Source organism: Lissotriton vulgaris, chromosome 2_1, assembly GCF_964263255.1.
Source record: "Lissotriton vulgaris chromosome 2_1, aLisVul1.2, whole genome shotgun sequence".
Classification (NCBI taxonomy): Eukaryota; Metazoa; Chordata; class Amphibia; order Caudata; family Salamandridae; genus Lissotriton; species Lissotriton vulgaris.
Window position 1 is genome coordinate 2,120,370,133 of NC_141687.1, and position 24,858 is coordinate 2,120,394,990.

Below are 24,858 nucleotides of genomic sequence, written 5' to 3' on the forward strand. Positions count from 1 at the left end.
GTATATCTACCGGAAGCCTCCAGGCCCGAGGATGAGCCGTCGTGGGCCCCCATTTAACCGTACATGCCACCGGGGAGTGGTCTGACAAAAAACGCGCTTGGTGAGCAACCTCCACCTCCATAGTGAGCCCTGCATTCTCCACTAGTATTCTATCCAGCCGGCTGTAAGTATTGTGTGTGGGGGAGAAGCAGGTGTATACCTTTTGTGTTGGGTGCCGCTGGCGCCAGACATCCGTCACCCCTACATTTCTCATGACCTCCCCAAGCTTCACAGTCATACGGGGCTTCGTGCCCTCCCTGGGCGGGGATCTATCTAGGGCCGGGTCCAATATGCAGTTGAGATCCCCGCACCAGATCGTCGGGGTCCCCAAATCGTGAACCAGTACATCCTGCAGTTCCCCATAGAAGGCGGATCATCAATGTTGGGTGCGTATGAATTTAGAATAACAATCTCTCTGCAGTCCAGCTTAGCCCGGAGGAGCAGGTATTGACCATTGATGTCCGCCTCCATATACTGCATGGCGAACGGCACCCCCGGGGCCACCCAGATTAAAACTCCCCTGGCGTACGTGGAGTAGGACGCATGATACATTTGTCCACGCCATTTTTTGGCCAACGTCTGCGTCCGGTCATCCACCAGGTGGGTCTCCTGCAGGCAAGCAATGGAAACCCCATTCCTACAGAGGAAGGAGATGACCCTGTATCTTTTAGTGCATGTGCCCAACCCCCTCACATTCCAGCTCATGAACTTGTAACCCATATTGCATTCGCCACCACGCTCCACCACACCCTCTCACTGGAGTGGTGTGGCTCACTGGTTAGAGGCGGCAGACCCGGAAGCAGAGAACGGCCCGGGACCAGGATTCAATTCCCGACGCGGCAGGGTCGTGGACCAGGGTCAGCGGACTCGATAATTCTCGCCTCGGTGCCTACTCTAACCAGGGATCACACTCGGCAACTCTGGGCATTAGCTTGCCTCATCTCTACAACGGCCCCCCACATTCGTCGTGGATGCCTGGTTTCACCTTGGAGATACCCAGTAGGGACCATCTGACAGGGATAGCCAGGACGGGTTCCCCAGCCGTCTACAGCGCCACGACGCCTCAGGGCCGCAGTGCGCTTTACAAGACACATACATTTACATTTACTTCCAGAGCCGCCCCCCAGTCGTGCCCGATCCGTGATACAAACAATGCCAAAAACAGTCCCCTCAAACAATACCCCTAAACTCACCCCCTCCCACGAGCAATATAGCGACAACCATCAAATATGTCCATATGCCCTTTCTCTGCCAGTGTCAGGACGTGCACAGCATCCCCAGTCACCCAACTTGATAAAGTTTACTCAAAAAACAAGAGTAAAGAAATCCCTCCCCCCCACCCGGCTCCCCGCAGGCCCAGGTCAATGCTTCCTCGCTAGGCTCAATCCAACAGTTATCAGGCATTTTACCCTCCCTCGTCCCCAGTACATTGCCACCCGTACCCCTCATTTTCTTGATGCCCCCTAGAAGGCCTTCCCCCCCCTTTGCTTCATCATAATGTAAACAACCCCCCCCTGAGGAATCAGTTCAATAAACAGACTTCTTGTCCCTCTGCACACACTCCCATTCCCCCCGCTATGCAGGCAGTTCAAGAAGGGTCCACCATCTCAGGGGTCCCAAACCCCGCAGTCTCAGGTATCGCTGCCGCAGTTATTAACATTTCCCCTGGCGGGAGCGGCAGCGTGTCAGGAACCAGCACTTCTTCATTTCCCATGGACGTTGAGGGAATCTCCCCACCTTCCCCTTCGGGGGGTTCCAGAAGCAAGGCACGGTCAGATCCCACCAGCACTCTACAACTCTCCTCGCTTGCTGCCGCCTCCGACCGTCGTCGTCTTCTGTTCGCCCACCTCCTCGGGACGCGAGTTCCCCATTCGGCTTTGTTTGCTCCCCACTCGCCGGGCAGCAGGTCTGTCATATGGTTACTACGTTTCTATATATTGTGTTAAGTTAGCATGTGCTTATTAAATGTTTAAACGCCATACTTTCTTTCTGCTTCGGTTTGCACACGACACCTAATTGTTATTGCAGCTTTTAACCTAGACGAAAGATGGGATTTATTTGAGAATAATATGTTATTGCACTGATATCAGTCGTGCTTGGTACACTTGGTACAACTGTCTGCACACTGAGAACTGCACACTCTCAGAATAACCTAACACAAGGTTGCTGTAGGCCTGATCCTCGCACCACGTTAGTCATAACACAAATAATGTTTGTGCTAACATTTGGCTCTACGTGGGTTTTAGATACAGTTACAGGGAATGAATCAACACACTTGATGCTGAGCATGCTGAGAGCTGGTAGCTGTTGATGTGATCTCCTACTACTGAGAATTAGAGGTATGGGTCCGCCCTGCTAAGAACCCAGATGAGACCTTCTTAGATATAATATAATATGCTAATTAGGGTGCGCGAAATATAGGTGATACAGAATTCTATAGATTTTGCATCATAACATGTTATCACCTTTTGCTTACTATGGATTAGTGACTATGCTGATGACTCTGATTTTTATAATATGTATGTTGATATTATACAAGATACTGCGTTTGAGAATGCTGCATTGAAAAATAAACATTTCAAACTTGCACGTGTTTTCATTGCCTCCCAGTTTCGGTTTGGAATGATAATATAACGAAAGAGTGTTCATGTGTTCCACGATACCTGAGGTATTCTAAGTTCATGTTCTGGATTGTCTAAGTCATTGGGAAGTATTTATTACCGATGCGACACTGTAGCTAGCTAGGTAAGGGGATTTCTGAAACAAAGGTGAGTTGTGGGTCACCCTAACTCACCCAGGTTCTAGGTCTCTGTGCACAGTTCTGTGAGAGAACGGAAACCCTGTGACATGGCGCCCATACGTTGATTGGCCTTATTTCATGACACTCGAGTAGTATATCATTCAAACCTTAACGCCTACATTCCCGTTTCCGGAAAACGGCAGTGTCGGAAAAACCTACCTATTTTTGAAATAGGTCTTTTTCAAGCTTGAATCTATCTAAAACGGTTTCTTTGAATTACTACCCAGTTGTGCTACAAAGTATTATTTGTTTATTCTCTTTCCTGTGCTGACATGGCTCAAGCCGTGGACATCCCGCAACATAGTCGCATTGCGGTGCGTGACCATTTGCGGATGTATGATGTTCCTGTAGAGGGCTTGGCTGTGATTCTGGTGGTAAGTGCGGAACATGCTTACCCGTACGAATTGTTTTATTCGTGGGTGACATTTCCGCTGGTGGACGCTAATTCTGGTGTATTCCACTCATACACTGCTTCAGATGTACCGGCTGCGTACGCTCCGTACAGAGCACTGGAAGTTCCTATTGACGCTTGGCAGCATGGAGTTTGGTTTGGTGGCGCCCTACCGCACGCTTTAACCGCTCCGAGGTTAGGTCCTTTGTCCATTCCGGGCACTCCGTGGCCCGCTTTGGCTGGATTTACTCCTCACCCCCGACGTGCCACTTGTAACGTGGGAGAACTGCGGCGGCTTCATGAAGTCGCGGTGGAAGTGATTAGAGCACTTGTTCATTACACTAGCCGTAATGTTCAGGATGCGGCCCCTAGAGGCGAACAGCTTCGTGCAGAACATGCTGGTCTGAAAATCAATCCGGTCATGGTTAATTCCGTAAGAAGCCCCAGGAAAAGGATGATTTTCCTTTCTGGCTTGCTGAGAAATTCGGCCAGCTGGAAGCTGTGTTTCCCAATACGAGTCCGGGTGATAAACACCGGATTCTTACACTAAGTTTGCCGAAAGATCTGGCTTCTGACCTTGCTGACTGTGAGACCTGGGGAAAAACTTTTGCAGCGGTCTATTCGAGGTGCTATGGCTCCCTGTCTGTGACCAATCTAGGTGGGGTCCTTAAACGTGTTCAAGACGAACACCGACCAGAGGCGGCTGTTGAATTGGGCATGCGCCTGTGTGGCTCCTTTGAAGTAGTTTGCGGTCTGATCCTTGCGAATGTCAAGGGAGATGCAGTGAACTTTCAGGTGGCTAACGCGTTGGCGTTGGTTCAAGAGGCCGACCGACCCCGACAGTTGGCAAAGATCATTGTGACTGCTTACAAAATGGTTGGCCGCAATGCGAAAGGGGTTAAAGTTTCTCCGGATAAGGAGAAGAAACAGCCCCAGGGTCAGACATCGGAAACTAGTGGTCAACAAAAGTACAAAAAGCAAAATTGGCCTAAAAAACAGAATCAGGGTAAGCAACAACAAACACAGGTTTCTACTCCTGCGTCTCCGTTGCCTGCGCAGTCGGATCGAGTTTATGATTTGCGCGACCGCGCGATGATTAAATCGCCTGAGAGGTTTCAGGCTTCTGACCAACGCTCTCCTCGTTCCTTTCAGGACTCATCGGCACCGTCAACCGGTGGTGGAGGGGGTGGCAGGGGCCGGGGTGGCCAGCAAGGACGTGGTCAGCCCCGCCCGCGCAACGGTGGAGAGCAGCAGGAAGGCTCTACGCCCAAGAGACCACAGTTTGCTACGATGAAAGTCGCCGCCCTGACCGCGCATCGTTATGCCCCAGATAGTGAGAACGCTGCTTCGGAATCTGACGTGGGCTCTGACCTTGCTGGACAGTGCAGCCGAGATTACCATAGTGAGAGAGGCCCTCCGTCCACTGTTGAAGGTGACAGCGACTGATTCTTATGTTGTGATTGAAACTGCTGATACGCATGTTGCTCCCCCTGAACGACTTTTTGAAATTGTCCTGTTAATTGAAGGTGACATGCAGCGAACTGTAAAAGGGGTATTTTGGGAAAATCTCTCGTCTACGTATGACATTTTGCTTTCGGAGGCTGACTGGCCCCCACCTTTTGTTCTCGCAGCTCCGCGAGGGGAGGAGGTAATCCTACCCAGCTTCGCGCGCACTGTGCCGAGGGTGGAGGCGCTGCATTTTGCAGAAGAGTGGGCTCAGGCGCTTGCGCCGGCTGTGTACCGCAATCAGTGTGGCTGGGATAAATTGTCGCCGAGCCACGAGATTCCTTTGCGGTCACAGCCACAGCCTCAACCTCAATATCCCATACGGCGTGAAGCGAAAGCTTCAGTCGCAGCTATCCTTGAACAATTGGAATATCAAGGTGTAATTGAAACGTGTGTGTCACCGATGAATAACCCCCTTTATACTGTGAACAAGCCGGACGGCTCATATCGTTTGGTTTTGGATTATAGGCATTTGAACTCGCATTGCCGTAACTGTGCAGTACAGAATACGCATGGCTCTGCGTTAGTGAATAGTCTTGAGCGTAAACGGTTCAAAACCACGCTTGACATTTCCAATGGTTTTTATGCCCATAGATTAGATGGTCTAAGTTCCCAATGGACCAGTTTTACATGCGGCGGTGTGCAAAAAATGTTTAAACGACTCCCAATGGGCTACAAGAACAGTCCTGGAGTATTTTCCGCACGCATTGTCTCTCTGCTGGAGAGCTTCGACCCAGTTGCTTGTTCGTATGTGGATGACATTTATCTCACGGACGACGATCTTTGGGAGCATCTGTGTTGAGTAAATAGCATTATTTGTAACTTTGCTGACGTGGGTTACAAGTTTAACTTTGCAAAGTCGCACATTGCAGAGTACACAGTGTTGTTTCTAGGTTACGAGCTTAACAACGAAGGGAAGGGTTTAGCACCCCATTTCCTGGAGAAATGTGCACAATTGTGCTCTCCGACAACACTGAAAAAATTACAATCTCTTCTGGGCTTTCTGAATTTCGGAAGGACATACATTCCGGAATATGCCCAGCGTATCAAGCCTTTGTATGCTTTGATACAACCATCTTTTCCAAATCATGCTGGCTGCCTGAGCATTCGGCCATTCTGCAGTCTTTGCAGGCTGATTTGCTCGCTTCTGAATACTTACAGGCTCGTGATAACCAAACCAACCTGGTGATAAGAATAATCCCTGGGGCGGTGGGTTTCACGTACCTGACTTTTAATGAAGGAGACACAGTACCTATTGCTTACAAGTCACACTTGTATACTTCGGCTGAATTGCGGTTTTCCACTGTGGGGAAAGTTTTAACGGCTGTACAGATGGCAATTCTTAAGGAACGTGCCCTGTCACAAGGAAAGCGCATGTTGGTTGTTACCCCGTGTCCTGCCTTAGAGGCGGTTACGAAAGCCAGTGTACCTAATTCCAAAGCTTTGCACCCTCGGTGGATTCAATGGGCTGCGTCCTTGACGTCCCAGGATGTCACGTTTATTTTTGACGCCACTTTACGGTCGCAGGAGTATCTACAGTATGAATTTGTTCATCCTGCTCCTCTAGCAATGCGGCCGTTGGAGGATTTCCATTGCATCATTTACACTGATGGTTCGGCGCAGGTTGCGCATGGCTCTAAACACGCCTACGTTTCCGCTTGCGCCATTGTGGTCGGTGCCATGGTGAACGATGAGTTCGAGTTCAGTGTCGTGCACACGCAGACGCTTGGGGACTGCACCGCACAATTGGCAGAGCTTCGTGCTCTGATGCTTGCATTAGAATACGCAGATCCTAGTGTGACAACTTTAATCGTAAGTGACTCTTACTACTGTGTCCAGTCTTACAATGAAAACTTGTTCTTTTGGATTCAGAATGATTTTCGTGACTCCAAAGGTAGCACAATAAAACATAAAACGATCTGGGTCCGAGTGGCGGAACTTAAAGAAAAGTTGCCGCTCGTCTTTGTGATTCATACTCTCGGTCATCAGCGCGTGGGGGTCCACGCTGTTGGCAACTCGCTTGCTGATGAAGCAGCGAAGTCAGCAGTATCAAAATACTTGGTTGCAGCAGTTACGAGGTCCAAAAGCAAAATAGATGATGACATCTTGGCAGCTGTTGCTGCAACACAGAAGGGAAGTAAATATCCTGCGGGGTTTCCTTCTAAATACACATACCACTTAAGTCCCGATAAGGTTCCTTATGTGAAAATCCCTGAAGTTGGCGAACATCTAGTTCCCAACTCGGATCGCAGGGCTGCTTTGATTACAGCGGCTCGTGAAGGCGTGGCGTCTGCGCATGCGGGCGTCTCGGCCACTGTAACTCAGCTACAACAGAGATTCTGGTGGCGGGGACTGTACAAACAGACGCGTGAATATGTTCTTCAATGTGACATTAGCCAGCAGATCAAGCCTTCAACTGCTGCGCGTCCGCCTCAGACACAGTTGTACATCTCGAATAAACCACTTGGATGTGTTTATTTGGATCACTGCGGTCCATTTTCTTCTGATACTGCATATAAGTACATCTTAGTAGCAGTTGATTCATGCACACGCTTTGTGTGGGTATGGCCGCATCGAAGCGCTGATTCACGTACTGTCATTAAGGATTTGCGAGTCTTTGTGGGAATTTTTGCCTGTGGTACCTTCCATTCGGATCAGGGTCCGGCATTTGCCTCTAAGGCGTATAAGGATGCTATGGTTTCGATGGGGGTCCAAGTCAAATTTTCGAGTCCCTACAGACCTGAGGGTAATAGTGTAGTTGAACGAATGAACCGCGACTTAAAGCAATCTTTGACAGCTCGAGTTATAGGCACTGGCAGTGGTTGGTTAGCCCACCTCATAGGCGTGCAGCGTGCGCTTAATAATCTCCCTAGAAGGTCTCTGGGTGGGCGGACCCCATACGAAATGCTCTTTGGTATCAAGATGTATGTACCTGACCTCGATGGGCTAGACAGCAAGGCCCAGGCCACGTCCTTTGACGTAGATGAACATTGCAATGTTTTACAGAATCTACAAAAGACCAGAGACAGTCTTGCAAAGGAACATTTGCCCTCCACATCGGATGATGCGCTGCAGATCCCGGTAGTTGGCTGGCTACCCCAAGTTGGAGAACTGGTTCGAGAGAAGATCGATAACAAGAAAGAGTTTGGTCCCTCATATCGAGCACCGGTTCGAGTTCTTGGAGTGAAGGGCACAAGAACAGTCATTTTACCACCACTTCCAGGTCGTAAGGAAAACAGATTTATTTCTATTGACAATGTCAAGACACACAGGGTGGCCGATTCTTCATAGCATGACACCGGCTGTATCCTGTCCTTCCATGGTGAGGCACTCTGTGCTGGCTATTACATCTGGTGCAGAACAGGAGGTGTCCCTCGAGATGCCTGCCATATCCAGTCCTTTATTAAATACTATTCCTAATACTAACATTGATGAGCTAAACTACACTTATCCTGCTGATTTATCGATGCCTGATATACAGACCCGTTTGGCAGGCCAGTCCAGATTCTCTTTTGACTCTGTTTCGGAAATTTCAAAGAAACCCACAAACATTGCAAGATATGCCACGTTATTCAAAAAACATTTTTTAATTCCGCCTTGGACATACATTTGGTTGATCCTATTTTCATTCTATCTTTTTATGTCAATTGGTTTTGTGTTTTATTTTTTCCGCCTGATTGATGGTCACTACGTTAAAGAAAGAACAGGAATTCGGTACCTTAATGGAACATTGGCCCCTCTTTCCTCTTCACATTCTGCGCACAGACTGAAACGAAACTTAAATACAGTTAACATTACTGCTTGGCCTGTCCTTGATGGGATTGTGTGGGATGCGGTTAGGTTTCAGATACATGGGCCTACTGAAGTGATTAATGTTCCAAATGTGCTTAGAGTAAACATGGGAGATGTAATTAAACAGAATATACGCTCTGATGATTGGGATATTCAGGCCGTAGAAGCATTATTCTCTGATTTAAAGTATTATGCTGCCTTCGATGCTGAGGATCTGTACACAGATTCTATTAATTATGGTGATTTGTTTTGTTTTCAACATTATGGTAATCATTTTTTACATAAGACAAATTCCAGGAGGGTTGCTGTTAATTATACACAATGGGAACATTGCCCTACTCCATTTGGGGGTAGTTCCAATACATTTTTGAAAAAATACACCTATTTTACAGACTTTAATCAATCTAATCCCGAGTCATTTTATTTTAAAATGACACAAAAATCCATGTCCAAAGTTAGACTTACCGATACAAAATTGCTGTATTCGAAGTCCTTTCTAGACAGGTTGGCTGTAGATGGCTACGAGTTTTGGAAAGGAACAATTGACCTTAAATCGATTTGGGGTACCAAAGATTGGCAGGTACAAGGCACTGAGGCTTTGCACCGTGCATGTCTCATCCCGAATCACATGTTGTTTTTAAATTCATCCATTTTCCAAACAACATGCTTTGGATTGGCTACTTCTAAAAAATTGAATACACCGACCATCCCAGATTTAGAGGAATATACAGGTTGGGGTAATTTTACTGATTTGTCCATTCATGAGTTGCAAACTCTTATACACAATTCGTCCTTTAACATATCCAGTTTGGATTCAAAGGGTTGGCTAATGTGGCATAGGAGTGCTGATTCTTGCCAACGCCGTTTTCTGGGTTTGGCTAAGGGGTTCACAAAAGTCAGACTCGATCCCCGTTTTGAAGAAGACTATACTGTCACGACTTATTCTGTAGGAAAGCTGTGTCAGACTTGGTTACAACATTTCACTTTAGCTGCAGTTAAAATACATCTGTCTTTATTGAATGATAATGTTGATCTGAATGATTTTATAAAAGGCCCAGCAAAAGGTAGATCTAAACGATGGCTGTATGCGATTTACAATGAAATTTGGAAAGTTACCCAGGTTGAGGCTGCTAAACACCTGAGAGCTATTGATCAAGCAAATTTAGAAAAGGTGCTTGCAGTTGTTGATAACAGCATTAACACGCTTTCTTCCCGAATTTACACGTTAAACAATATTGTGTCTTCTGTTGTTGACATTGTACATGATGAAGTGTCCGTGTTATATCATGGTCAGAATCAATTGCGTTCTGTGATGCAATTTGCGTGGACACTACAGACTCTTAAGTCTGGTCGAGTGCCATGGACTTTTATGAACGTCTCATCATTATTTGCCCCGTTTAATCTGACTGAAAAACAGCGTATGCTGTCAATGAGAGATGCAACATTTTCTATGTTACATATTGAAAAATTAGAATCCTTGCCATTTTCTGTGGCTGAAGTGACTGCTGCAACGTGGCTTATTCATGGTGTTATAACATTACCTTTTGCTTTGTATAAATTTACAAATTGTATGAAATATATAGCCATCGGGCGATATGAACCATTAGGCAGTGCTTTCCTCCATGAGACATGGTCTTTACCATACACTTACAGATGCCTTAAGGAGGGAAATGAAGTGAATCTGAATGGTGAAGAATGCACACAGTCGCCTGACCGCTCACTAATATGCAGACACATCCAGTTGCATGGATCTTGTAATCAGGACAAACCTAATTTGGCCTGTGTTTTGAAAGGGACACCAGTTCCTGCAATTGTTCCCACATTCACGTTGTTGTCCAACGGTAGTTATTTACTTTTGAATAACGAGTTTTGTTGTGGGTTAGAGGCTGGTATCGCTTATGTGGTTACCGTGTCAGAAAGAGTCGTTTGCTGCAAGAATGTGTTGTATCCACCCACGCATGGGAATTCAGAAGTTTTAATTTGGCCAAGAATACCAACCTTGAGAGCTGAGTTCAATGGTTTAGGCCGTATAAGAGCCCTTTTGTCTCAAAAACAGGTGGCCCTGAGCTCTGCCCGTGAAACTTATGTCCTTCACATAGCAAACACACGCACAGAAGTACAGGCACTTTTAAGTACTGATTTGCCGTTTCATTTTTGCGAGCTGGTTCATCAAATCTTCAATGCCTCCTCCACAACAAGCCTGGCTCATTTTTTTAAAATGGTTAGCCGTGGTCTTGTGACTACATTTGAAAAAGTATTTGGTATTATCCCTGCGTTCTTTCATTCTATATTCGCTAGTCTGTTTGGCGGATTTCCTGTTTTGCTGGCTTTGGCGGCAGGCGTTCTGGTGATATTTTATTTTATAAAACATGGATGCCCATCCTGCGCAAGGAAACGCACAGCAACTACTGATGCAGTTTCGCAACCGGATGCTTGATTATTATGGATCCCTGCCGCTTGCGACCTTAAGCACGGCTTTTGGATTATCCTTCAGATTTTCCTATTTTACCTGTGTCCAGCCTGTGTTTCATTGCCTGAGCTGTGATTTCGACTGGGCCATTGATTTGTGTCTCTGTTTACCGACTTCTCCTGACGTCAACTTTGATCAGCTGATGTACCCCGTAGTGGCTCACGAGCTGGTCTGTTCTGGCGAAAGGGTTATGGCTGTAGCAGCGATGCATGGACTAATGGGTCAGTGGGACATATTCGCAGCGGCGCATGACTTTCTGGCACAGAGCGTTCTCGAGAACCCACTAAGTTGTCCTCTGATGATGCTAGAGGAATCAGTGTTGGAGGAGCACGTATGTTCTTTCCCATTGCTTAATTGGATGGCTGAACTGTTTTCGGATGATGGCAGTGATTTCATGTTGGAAGCTGTAGCTACCTATTTTGCATATTCATTCAACGAGGAATGACTCTGAATACTTCCATCTGGCACGTGACTTTTTAGTAATTCTGAATGGTGCCTTTTTTAATATGAACATTCGATTTTTCATATGTTCTAGGCCTGATTAATTGAAATTAGGCCTCAAGTTCGACTTTTTATGTTTTGTGTGGCCACTATAGGCATTCATACTTGCATTTTTGTGTTTTTAACTTTTACATACATTTACATACATTTAGCTTGGCTCAATATCATTGAACTCTGCTTTCATGTCTTGCCTCTCATAGGGTATTGGCTTATATTTTTGTTTTTTAACAGTCCTCGGATCATTGGGGGGGTGTCATATGGTTACTACGTTTCTATATATTGTGTTAAGTTAGCATGTGCTTATTAAATGTTTAAACGCCATACTTTCTTTCTGCTTCGGTTTGCACACGACACCTAATTGTTATTGCAGCTTTTAACCTAGACGAAAAATGGGATTTATTTGAGAATAATATGTTATTGCACTGATATCAGTCGTGCTTGGTACACTTGGTACAACTGTCTGCACACTGAGAACTGCACACTCTCAGAATAACCTAACACAAGGTTGCTGTAGGCCTGATCCTCGCACCACGTTAGTCATAACACAAATAATGTTTGTGCCAACATTTGGCTCTACGTGGGTTTTAGATACAGTTACAGGGAATGAATCAACACACTTGATGCTGAGCATGCTGAGAGCTGGTAGCTGTTGATGTGATCTCCTACTACTGAGAATTAGAGGTATGGGTCCGCCCTGCTAAGAACCCAGATGAGACCTTCTTAGATATAATATAATATGCTAATTAGGGTGCGCGAAATATAGGTGATACAGAATTCTATAGATTTTGCATCATAACATGTTATCACCTTTTGCTTACTATGGATTAGTGACTATGCTGATGACTCTGATTTTTATAATATGTATGTTGATATTATACAAGATACTGCGTTTGAGAATGCTGCATTGAAAAATAAACATTTCAAACTTGCACGTGTTTTCATTGCCTCCCAGTTTCGGTTTGGAATGATAATATAACGAAAGAGTGTTCATGTGTTCCACGATACCTGAGGTATTCTAAGTTCATGTTCTGGATTGTCTAAGTCATTGGGAAGTATTTATTACCAATGCGACACTGTAGCTAGCTAGGTAAGGGGATTTCTGAAACAAAGGTGAGTTGTGGGTCACCCTAACTCACCCAGGTTCTAGGTCTCTGTGCACAGTTCTGTGAGATAACGGAAACCCTGCGACAGGTCGTCCCCGCGAATCTCCAGCCATTCCCAAACCTCCTTCGGGCACTCGAAGAAATTGGCCTTCCCCTGGGCCAGCACCTTCAATTTGTCCGGATAAAGCAACATGTACTGTAAGCCCATCTCTCGGAGCTTCCGTTTGACTCCTAGGAAGTATTTCCTCTGCTCTTGAACTTGCTGGGTGTACTCCGGAAATATGGATCGCGACATTTTGTCCTTACGCATTGCTGACGTCTCGAGGCCCTCTGTCTACACCCCGGCGGGCCGTCAGACCGTCGGTGATTATTAGTTTGTCCGCCTTCTGGGCAGCGTCCGATTCCAGGCCCCAGGGTACCTCCACGCCGGCCGGCGTTGGTCAGCCGTCTCCACCCGTTAAGGGACGCCTCCTCCGCTGCCCCTCTGGTCCGTGTCCCCCAGTCGCGTGTCCCACTGGGGTGTTCAGGGGGAGCAGGGGCCTCAGTCAGGCCCCTCAGCCGCTTCCTGGTGCGCTTTCCGGGGCCTGGTCCCGAGGGGGACACTGTCACTGTTCTCTGTTCCAAGCAGCCAGGGCAAACGGGGTTGATGGGCCCGCGCGAGGAGCATCACCCACCACTGCTCACTGCTGTCTCACACGCCTGGCTCGTGCGCCCGGGGACCCAACGTGACTCTAGGGCCCTCCGTAGGCTCCTATCCCGGCAGCGTCTCCCTCGCAAGCTCCAGGCAAAGTGGGCGTCGCGCTGCGATGCTCAGGGCTCCCCTCCGCTGCAGGCCACCTCAACAGGTCCTCCGACGAGCCCGCCGGAGGCTCCTGCAAGCTTCACAGACTCTGGTCTTCCCCACCAGTGGCCGGGTCAACGCTGCTCAGGAGCTGGGCCAGGTTGCCCAGAGCACCACCCGGTCTCACTGCCGCGTGATTCCAACTCCCGGGGACCCAGGAAGGCACTAGGGCCCCCACGGCCTCCCCGCCCACAGAGTCCTGTCCACAAGTGCCGGACTCTGGAGGCCTTGCTTCTCCTCACCTCCAGGCTTGTAGGCCTAAATGCGGGGCTCCACCCCTCTGCAGTCAGTCTCTGTCGGTCCTCCGACGAGCCCGTCGGGGACCCGCGCTGTCTCTTCTGGCTTCGGACGGACCTCTGCAACTGAGCCTCCCAGCAGCCCACAGGAGGAGCTGGGGCACCCACACAATTTCCCAGCCTCCCCGCTCCGAACACCCGCCGGCTGCTCAATTACCAGCAGGAGGGGCCCGACGGCTCGGACTGGAGCTCCGCTCCCACTCCCGGTCCCAATGTGTCTCAGGGACAGGATCCTGTGAATCCGCGGCGCGCCCCCACTCCCCGAGTTCCGGGACACCACAGGGTCTCTTCCAACAGACAGAGTCTGTCTCCACTGCTGGGCCACGATCCTCGGATTCACGTACTTCGCGGTCCGGGGCTCTGCGTCGCCGTGACATCACACTGCACCATCGGTCACAGGGCCCACGAACTCGGTCCCCGAGGCACTCCCCGTCATCAGGGGGTCACGACGCTCCCAATCGTTCCCTTCATGAGCCCATACAGGATCTTTGAACAGGATTTCCAGGCCAGATAGCCGGGAGCCGGAGGAGCTTATGTCCTGTCGGCCATGTTGCTTGGCCACGCCCCGAAGGCAGTCTTGATTAACACAAAATAAGAGTAAACCTAGGTACGTATGCAAGGGCAGCCTAGGCACGAATGGAAGTGTATCCAGGCAGAGGCTTGAAGTGAGGAGGGCCACACTGCCCAGCCTGAAGACACAAAGGACAGATAGCCCTCAAATTGACATTTGCGTGGTATACAAAAGGTGTATGTGCTTGACGCAGATAGACCGCTTTTACAGCAGAATGTTGAGCAGAGTTTGTGTAGGAGCCATGTCCTGACCCTATAGTATCTGAAAATAAAAAAGAACCCTACATTATGAGCAGCCAGGGTGGCCATCACATCTGGGCAGAGCTGCTGCAGCAGTGTGTCAAAGCACACCGTAACACTCTACTATATGTTAACAATTTTTGAGAGCTGACAGCCAAATTCCAAAATGTATATTCTGTTGCACAACATTGCTAGTGTATGTATATATGTATGTATGTATGTGGTATGGTATGTGAACCCTAGCCAAAAGGCAGTGAATACTGTACAGGATCCACATCTCTAAAAAGGAAAGGTAGAGCATGAGCTAGCAGTTCTATTTTCTGGGAAGAAATGTTGTATGGCTTGTGTTGTACACAGCAATACCTTTTTTCTAAATCCAAGGTTTTAGCTCATCCAGTATAAGAATTTGACCCAGAGCTACATTACACCTCAAACTGTTAGTAAATCCTGTCCCTAGTAAAACCTCAAATGCTTCAATTGTACATGCACATATGAGGAACTTTTGCACTTAGCTTCAGAATGCCCAATGATATCAGGTTTCTGGTCTAAAGGTGCCCAAGAAATAGAGCAAATGCTGGGACAAATATCGATACAGACCCGACTGTATCCCATAGACATAGAATGGGCAGAACACATTTTCCCATAGACATAGAATGGCCAAAACCCTTAGATGCATCTGACCCTTTAGTCCCAAAGTTACAGGTAACTCAGGATGAAGTTTAAGAGGAGTTACCGGCATCACAGGAAATGACAAGGGATGCAGTGCTACTGCGTCTGGTATCCCCAAGTGCAGTAATGCCACATGTGTCACTGGCAAACATTCCACAGGTATTGTCTGGAGTTCTCTGTCTATGGTAGAAAACCCATAATTATTATTTTTGGTGAGGGTCAAGGGGATAATCAGTACTGAAACACAAACTTCTTGTGATTCCCCAGTAATACCAGGACCAGTGTTACCAAAAAATTGGGAAGAACAGTGCTGTATTAAGAACTCTTAAACCTGGGACTGTTGTTATGTGAACCTAAGTGTATCAACTGTCAACATCTAAACAAGCAAAATAATTTAGGAGTCTTCCATTATCGATTGGTGATAGAGGTCCTTGAGCAACATTGTGGTTTTTAAACACCATGGAGCCTATTTATAAAAAAGTAACGCAGCGCAGCAACACACCTTGCTGCACTGTGTTACAGGGAAAGGGCAGGAAGGGACAGTATTTATCCCAATACGGCTCATTCCTGTACTTTACCCAGCGTTGTTGCACAATGGACTGTCTAGCGCCAACACAGGCTCCTCTGCAGCATGGTTAACACCTTCGCTGCGGCGGCTATTCCGCCGCAGCGCTAACAGTCGCGGGGGGCACGCGGCTCACCTGCGCGGGTGACAGAACCGTTCCGTCACGGCTCGCGGGTGAGCTGTGCTTGTGACGGAACGGTTCTGTCACGGCCCCGTCCGCTTCATGAAACGCGCCGCGCAGGCGCAAAATCAGCGCAGCTCAGGCGCAGCTCAGGCGCGGCAAGCGGGCAGTGACAGAACCGTTCCGTCATGGGCACAGCTCACCCGCGAGCCGTGACGGAATGGTTCCGTCAATAGCGTCGAACCGGTTAAAGGGTGCCTCTGTTGCATGCAGGATTGTTTTTGTGCAAGAAGGCACACCATCCTGTACAAAAACAATCCTGAAAGGCAAATTCCTCTTTCTCTGTGTGCTGCAGACTGAAGTAACGAAGATAAACAAGATATTTCTCCTCGCTACGCCTCACCTGAGATGGCGTATCATTTTTACGCATTCGCAGGTCTACCAGCAATGGTAAATCTGGGAATGCATCAAAATCCATGGGAGTTGCTTGGAAACACCCAGGTAACACCCTTTGCATTACTTCAGAGGGAAGGCCTGGACAGGGCAGAGTAATGCAATGCAGAGATTTACACTGCATTGCGTTACTCCTGATTTAGCAAGCCACTCAGGGCCATGCAAAGTAGCTATGCATGGCTTGAAAAATCACATTTTGAGTTTGTGTTGCACCTGTACCACATTGCGTACGCAATGCAAACCCCTTCATAAATAGGACCCCTCGTTTTTAGAGCTATCTTTTTTTATGTTTTAAATATAGCATTAACTGAACACCGCAAAGAATCCGATGGTCAACCTTTGCAAACATAATGCCAAAGGGCCATATGTATCATCAACCAGATTTGCGATTCTGAAATAGCGATTTTTTTGAAATCGCTATTTCAGAATCACAAATTGGGATGTATGTACAAATTCACATTTTTTTTGCGAATTCTTAGTATTCCTTAATTGCGATTTGCAAATAGCGAATCGCAATTAAGGAATACTTTCCCATTTATTTCTATGGGCCAGGAGACCCATAGGAATGAATGGGAAGTTATTATCGATTTGCGATTCGTAATTTGAGAATCGCAAATTGAGAATAATTTCAAGGGTGCAGGGGTGTCCAAAGGGCACCCTGTTGCACCCCTGAAATAAGGGCATGTATGTGCGTCACATGGCACTTTGAAAAATGCAAAAATTTTCATTTTTCAAGGAATTCGCAACTTACCACCAACTTGAAGTTGGTGGTAATTTGCGATTCCTTAAGGAAAATTTGCATTTTTTTTGCTTCATACATTGCATTTAAGGAATCGCAAAATTTGTGATTCCTTAAATGCAATTGCAAAATAAGCAATCGCAAATTTTGCGATTCCTTGTTTTGCACCAGATTTTCCTTAATGCATACCATTTAGCAAATTTGCATTCGCAAACGCCGAAATTCTGCGAATTTCGTCGTTTGCGAATGTGAATTTGCTTGATACATATGGCCCTAAAAGAGATAACCAGATATCTATTATTCATCTGTTTACATTAAAGAAACTCGACTTCTAAGCAAACAATTATCAACACAAAGGTAAGAGGAGATGTCAGCTCTCCTTTCAGAATTGTGTCGAGCTCAAAATATTTAGAGATAACTTAATGAAGTATGGATCCAAAAAATAAATCGCAAATTTAGGGCCTGATTTAGTATTTGACGGATGGGTACTTCATACGTGGCGGAGGATATTACCTCTGCAGCCTGATAGATTATTGTCTGTCAAATGTAGATAGGACTGCCGGCCCCTCGGTAATCTCTGTACTTTAAAAGGAACTGCTGTCACTGCGGTTCCTTTCAATGTACAAAATGTTTGCTGGACGGCAGCCATCAGTTTTGATGGCCATTCACCAAACTTTTCAAACATTTTTGTTTTCCAGAAACAAACTCCCAAAGAGGGAGTTTGTTTCTGAAAAACAAAAAACTTATGACCCCCATATGCTGGGAGTTCTCTTTGAGGGTGTTCAGTAGGGTGACCAGACGTCCCGGTTTTCCCCAGACGGTCCCAGTTTTTGGAGCAGTGTTCGGGTGTCCCAACACTTTGCTGCAAATTAAAGAAATGGCCCGTTTTTTGCATAGTGCCTGGGCTAAACAGATAAATGTCCCGTTTTTTTAACCCTTTGCCTGCTGATGACGGAACCGCTCCGTCATCAGCTGCGGTGGCGCTGTGTTGATGACGGAGCCGTTCCGTCATGGCCCGCTCGGCGCTCCTGCGCGGCGCGAATTCCGCGCCTGCGCTGAGCATTCCATTGAGCGGGGTGGGCCATGACGGAACCGCTCCGTCATAAGCACAGCGCCACTGACGCTGGTGACGGAGCGGTTCCGTCACCAGCATGCGGCCGCCGCGCGGCCCCCTCGACCCCTTAGCACTGCGGCGGAATAGCCGCCGCAGTGAAGGGGTTAATAGTGTCTCGCTCGGTGCGCCTGCTTTACTTCTCACAGGTGCTGAGACGGGTCTCTATTGGGCTCTCCATTTTTGCCCTCAGCAGTAGCACTCTTCACTGCTTTTAAAGAGACCCGTTATAGTTCTTTCACTGTCTGTCTATTCATTCCAGAACTGACGCATTTTCAATGTTATGTACAACGAAGCCAAAGTGGTTGCTTATTTTTCTTATGCAGCTAACAACCGTTGACAAAGCCAATAGACCAGGCTTGTTACAGGTGTGATGTTACTCGTTATATTATTTATCTGGATACAATGACAGAAGCAGCACAGTTTTCGGGCGGGACACTATGCTAAGTACAGAGGGGCAGATTTATGAAGGCCTTGCGCCGCCAGTGCGTCATTTTTAACATGGGAAAAAGTGACGCACCGGCGGCGCAACGCCTTCATAAATCTGCCCCAGATTTTCTTAGCTTATGTGTTTTAAGCCACGCCCTTAATTACATCGGCCACGCCCCTTGTGAGAACCCCCCCCCCCCCACCCTCTTTTTTACCCCACTTACCATGAGTACTTCTGTCAGTCCTACTTCTATGTCTATGACACCTGTCACATTTTATTTTTGAGAATCTGGTCACCCTAGTTGGGGTTATTATTTTTTTCTCTCTCACAGGCAGGTTTTACCTTAAGATACTGAGCAGACAACACACCATCCTCACTAAATAGGACAGTTGTATAAAAAAGCCCTTTCTTCGATGACCTTTCTACTCTGTTGGGCTTTTGGAGTAAGTTTTCAGATGCTGGTGCCAGGGGGCTCTGTCCCTAAATGAGGTGGTTTGGTGAAGAGCACCCCATCCCATTGGCGACAGGGTGCTCTGTCTGCCAAACTATAAATCAGGCCCTTTATTTGGGAAAAGGGTTTGAAATGTATCCAAAATCTACAATTTCACTTTCTAGACTTGTAAAGATCTGGGAAAATCTGTGTGTGAATGACTGCTGTGAATTTCGTCTTCGCATCCAGTAAAGGGAAACAAAATATGAATGTTTGCTGTTTTTGTACTTTTATCTTCTGAATAAACTTGTTCACAGTTGGCTAAACAGTATAAAGGTATTAATTCTCCGACCAATTGGTGCGTGATATGATGTTACCAGCCCAGTGCTTGACCATATGTGATAATCACGGAACCGAGTCAGAGCTCTAAAGATTTAGCGTTTATATTCACGACAGCTGTTTATTCCTCTCAGTGTAATTTCAGAGATAAACATCTAGAGGGAATGAAGTGCCCCAGATCTATCAAAAAACATATTCACTTTATTTTGCGGTGTTTAAATTATAATAGCATTTGTTATTCAGAAGATCTATGCTGGCATGGACTTAGAGTATTGCCATTAAAAAAAAACTCATTTCAGATCAGACTACGTCATGTTGAAAAGTTATTTAAAGAAATCTGTTGTCCAAAACCATGTACATTTCTCCTTTTTATTTCCAAAATAACCCTTATTATATTTTGCGCTTCCTGATGAGACATGTGTAACCTCGTGTGCTGCAGGTTTTAGCTCCTCAGAACTTCATCTTTTCGAATTCAATAAAATGAGCACCACTGAAGTGAGATAGAAAACCAAGGGACATATTAACAAGAAAATGCGATAAATATCGCTATGCACGCTCAGTGCGATTTAAATTAACGACGATTTTTATCGCCGGGTTAGCGCGTTATTAACAAGGCTCATCACCCAGGCGATAAAAATCTAGTGATAGTCAGCAAAATGCGGGAATATTGCTGGAAAACCAGCAATATTCCTGTAGCGATAGGGAAATTCCTAGTTGATAGCCCATGGTGGTTGTTGCCAGACAATCCACCCCCCCCCTTTACACATATAGCTAAGTCTGAAATTTATCAGACTTTAGCTTACAGCGAAAACCGGGGTTAGCGCAGGTTTCAATATCGCTATGGGTTGTCAGGGCATGGGCTTGTTTATACCGCAATGTGCGGTTTGCAAGTTTTTCCCTGTTTTGTTGCCCAGGAACGCTCTCTTTACATCTCATTAGCGATGCGTGGCACAGCGTAGCTGGAACGGGTACTAAGACAAGGAAACACACGCTAGCGTGTCCTTGTTAATACTGTGATGGAATTATCGCCGCTTTTCGACCAAAAACGTCCGCAAAAGCTGCGAAAATTGGCTTGATAATATGTCCCTTAGTGTTATTTTAAGTACTTTAAATCAACATGCATTGTGCACTGACACAGGCGTGTTTAGTGCACACATACACCTTTGTGCAGCAGCACATACACATATCCATGCATCATGAAAGAGAAAAATCTGTGGATTGTGCACAAAAATAGAGAAATGCTTTGTTCACACAGATACAATGACACATTGGGCACAGATAAGGTACTTACCTAGCCATATATTGTTATATAGACCCGTGTTGTGCACCCAAATATACCCAAGCATTGTGCACTTATATATCCATGTACTCTGGACCTATATGACTGTTAGAGCACGATTTAGCTCTGTCTTTTGTAGGGGTGCATTATAATCATGGGTGGTATGCTCCCGCATATAATCCTTTATTGTGTTTACATTGGGTCATAAGAACATGTACTGTAATACCGTGAAAAGTGAAGGGTTAGGTATATTTTAATGTGAATGTGAAGAAAGTAACGTTGCAATTATATGTGGTTAGACGAAAACCTTACAGTGTAAAATGTATATGTGCAGCTAATGATTATTCTCACAATCAACTTGCATATGTAACATGGTGATTTAAATGTGCTTAGTAATTATGTACATTTATACATGTGCTCTTATGAAATTATGTGCCATTCCTTATGTTGACCGAATTCTGTAGACCTGAATTGTATTTTTTCCCTGGTAGTGAATATTCATGTACATGTGGAATTTGTTCCTTCTCATGTTTCTGTTGCAGGGGGAGAAATCCATCCTTGTTAGTTAGAATAATGTCTGTGTTTTGAGAGTTAGGTTTTGGAGGAGAAGATACATTGAATGGTGATGCTGAGAGAAAAGGACGGCTGTGGGAATCAAGGTCATCGAGCCAAGGCCTGGGAGCATGGTTGTCGCGTGAAAAGTGACCCTCAAGGAGGTGGCTTGCTTGGACGGTGTGATGTTGCGTTGCATCATGGGATACTACCTGCCCGTTCATGTGTTGAATTTAGGGACAGAGTTCGATGACTTCTGCCTTGCCTTGAGAAAGAGAGCATCTTAGAACAAGCTCTATAGCCATGGGCGTCCGCAGGAGGGGGCAAGGGGTGGATCTCCCAGCCCGCCATGTCTGGTGCTGTGGTGGTGGTGTGTTTTCAAATGTAATTGTTGAGTGGCATTTTCCATTTTTATTTCCATTGTTAGAATGGATGGATGATCGGAACTTTTAATTTTGTGAGCAGGCCTCTTCAATGTATATAATTTTAGGCCAGCAGGCAGCAGCACCAAATCCCATCATGACATCATGACGGAGTGCTGCGCCATCTATCTTACGCTGCAAAGAACCGCGGCCGCGGGTAAGGTCACACGGCCCCCACAGTGGTGTTTGTTTCCAGGGCCGTGACACCGTCAATATTAGGAGAGGGTCGGGAATTCGGAAAAACTGCTGCTGAGCCTGACCGGCAAGATCACAGAGATTGAAGGCTCGGGCTTGCCTGCTCTCACAGCTTGAAGTTGAAGTAAGTCATAACCTCTCTTTTTTCTGTTTCTGTCTAGCTTCTTACTGAAAACCGTGACTCCAAGAACTGCCTCTTACTCTTACTGTGTCATTGTTTCTTAAGAAATAAAATCCTGTCTGTAGAGGCAATGATGAAGGGAAGCATTTACTTTAATTGGCAGGTGTATTTCACAACATACTTGAGAGTTGTGAATTTTGTATTTTTCCAAAGTGCAGCATTGTTCCAACTGAATATTTATGCTCTGTCTTCTGTCACAGTAAAATGGCTTGTTGTATATTTTCACTGCTAGGCCTTGTCACATTAGAAGGTGATTTAATTTCTGAGGGGCCAGGGGTGTTACCAGCCTGCCACAGTTTCATGGCATGGTGTAAATAGCTGCTCCTGGGTCTTTTAAAAAGCTGAACTTCGAACTTGTGTTCAGTTTCCCAAACAGAGTGAAAATTGGGCAGGCTGCTTTGAGTGGCTCTTGCATTTCTTGTCTGATTTGCCTCGTTTGTAGTGGTTTGTTTCCTGGTTTTTGGTCTTTTGTTACGTTTCTGATTAAGGTTCTTCTGCCCGGGGGTCTGTTGTAATCCTTCCCGATCTCATGTTCCATTTTTGTTATTTGTGTGTACTCTTTTAAAAAAAGAAATTCTTTTTTGTCTTTCTTTTGCACTTCTCCTTTTGAAATTGTGGCGATCACCTTTCCACTTGTACGCGGGGGTTGTTGCTGCTGCTCTGTTGCATTGTTTGGTTCCTTTCGGTGGAATCTTACTTAAGAATGGGGTACTTCTTCGGGGTTGGGGTGGAGCTGGGGAGTTGTGTAGACGGCTGACTCCCTGGTGAGGGATACACTGGTACCCACAGTTCATGGCCTCCCCTCTGGTCCATGCGCCTTGTGGCCCTTGTTGAATAGCACCCATCCTCATGTCCTTGGTAGCTCCTATATTGCTCCTTTGTTTTGCAACCCTGTTCCAGGACACCCGTTTTGAAGCGGATGAAGGGGGGTGAGTATAGTGGCAACGTTGTGATGCAGGCGGTTAAACTCTGCTTTGGGTCCATAAGCCTTAACCACCTTACCCCTGCTACTTCTTCTGCTTCCCGACTTATCCCGGGCCACAGTAGTCTTTTGGCTGTCTTTGTTCCCTAACCCCCAGGGCCGGGTACAGCGCATAAAGGCTGGGGAGGGGAGGTCATTAGGCTGTTGGCCTAGTGGAAGATCTCGACCTCAACCTCGTCCAACCTAGTCCAGACCTATGCCCATTGTGTGTGTACTGGAAAATGTATCTCAAGCTTCGATGTCGCTCTCAGAACATGTGTCACACTGGTAGCAGCAGTACAGTTTCTTCACGCAAAAGTAGATTGGAATATTGCATGAACATGGCGCTCACAGAACATGTGTCAAACTGGCTGAGCTCTGCTTTTTTCTTTGCCAACTGCTAGAAGGTGTGAATGATATCTACCAAAGGCCACAAATAACCCTATGGTGTATGAGATCATATGCGGCCTGCTTCCTGCCCCCCATGGCTCCTCCTGCGCCCATGTTTTTCTTGTGCCCCACCTGCCCCACATCATGTCGAAGGATGGTAATGACGTTAACATTTTGCCCCCCCCCTGGATAAATTTCTGCGGACGCCCATGTCTATAGCTATATGCTACTTGACCCATGCAACGTGAGTGGACTTCACATGAAGCCTTCACGTGCTGACACCTTTACAGAACCTGCCTTTGGGTAATGCTAAGTAGGGATGTCACGTTAGTCGTAGTGTAGGGACAGCTTAATGTTTCCGACTTATGACCCTCCGATGAAGGAAGTTTAGATGTTGGAGCCATCATTTTCTGTATCCTGATTCTAGAACTTGAACTATTCTGTGCAAGCAACGCCGCCTTAATTTCAATCGTAGGTTTGGCTTTGTATTAGTTCCAATGTATTTCTACACTCTCATCTTGAGGTGCTTGTATGTTGAACTGTTCTTGACTTTGTGATAAATGAACTAAACTTACTTGGGAGTCTGTGATTCTTTGGAGTCATAGTTCATTGGAACGGTAATTTTTGATTGGCTAATGATTTTCCACCCCACCACACTTTCATGCAGAAAAAATAGACATCGGCATGGGGTTCCAGAGTAAATCTAGAACGTGGGACTACTTCACTTGGTAGCGGTGTATGATGGTTCTCTCATGAAGTGAGGATAGAGTCTAGAAAATTCCAGAAAAGACTTAGATGCCTGGAGCCCCAAAAATAGATCCAAATGATCAAGAGCGGAGAACGACGGACTGTGGCAGAGACAGAAGAAGATTGATGGTGAGGCGAGAACAGCAGCGAACGGAGGCGTGAGTATTAATAGGGAGGAGTCGTGTGTTAGATTGCTGGAGTGTGTTGATTGCATGAATTTGCAGAGTTTGTGTGAAAGTTGAGTGAATGTGGTTTCGGGACAGACGTGGTTCAAGAGTTTTATTTTGAGTTTACAGCTTCGAAGTAGCTAAAGATCCTGAGATATATGTTGTGGTGTAGGAAACACCAGTTTGATGTGATTGTCTGACCGTTGGTTTGCAGGGTCATCATGAGATGTCATCTGCAACCCACCTAAGACAGGGAACTTTGTTTGACTGGATGTGTTAGGATCTTATAGTAAACCTTGTGTACAGGGGTAGACTATATTGATCCAGGTGACCAGCGCACGTCGTGGGTCGCTGTGTGTGATGGAAGTTGAAGTAAGGAAATTCTGTTGATTGAAGAAAAAGTTTGATTTAATCATGCGATGCTGTAAGGTATTAATGGATCTCTGTAAGGAAGATAATGGAGTGGTAACTCGAATGGGCAAGGAAGCCCCACCCGAGGATACTCCAGCACATTTCATGACAATCAATGTAGGTATCCTTACTATAGTTTGGCTTTAA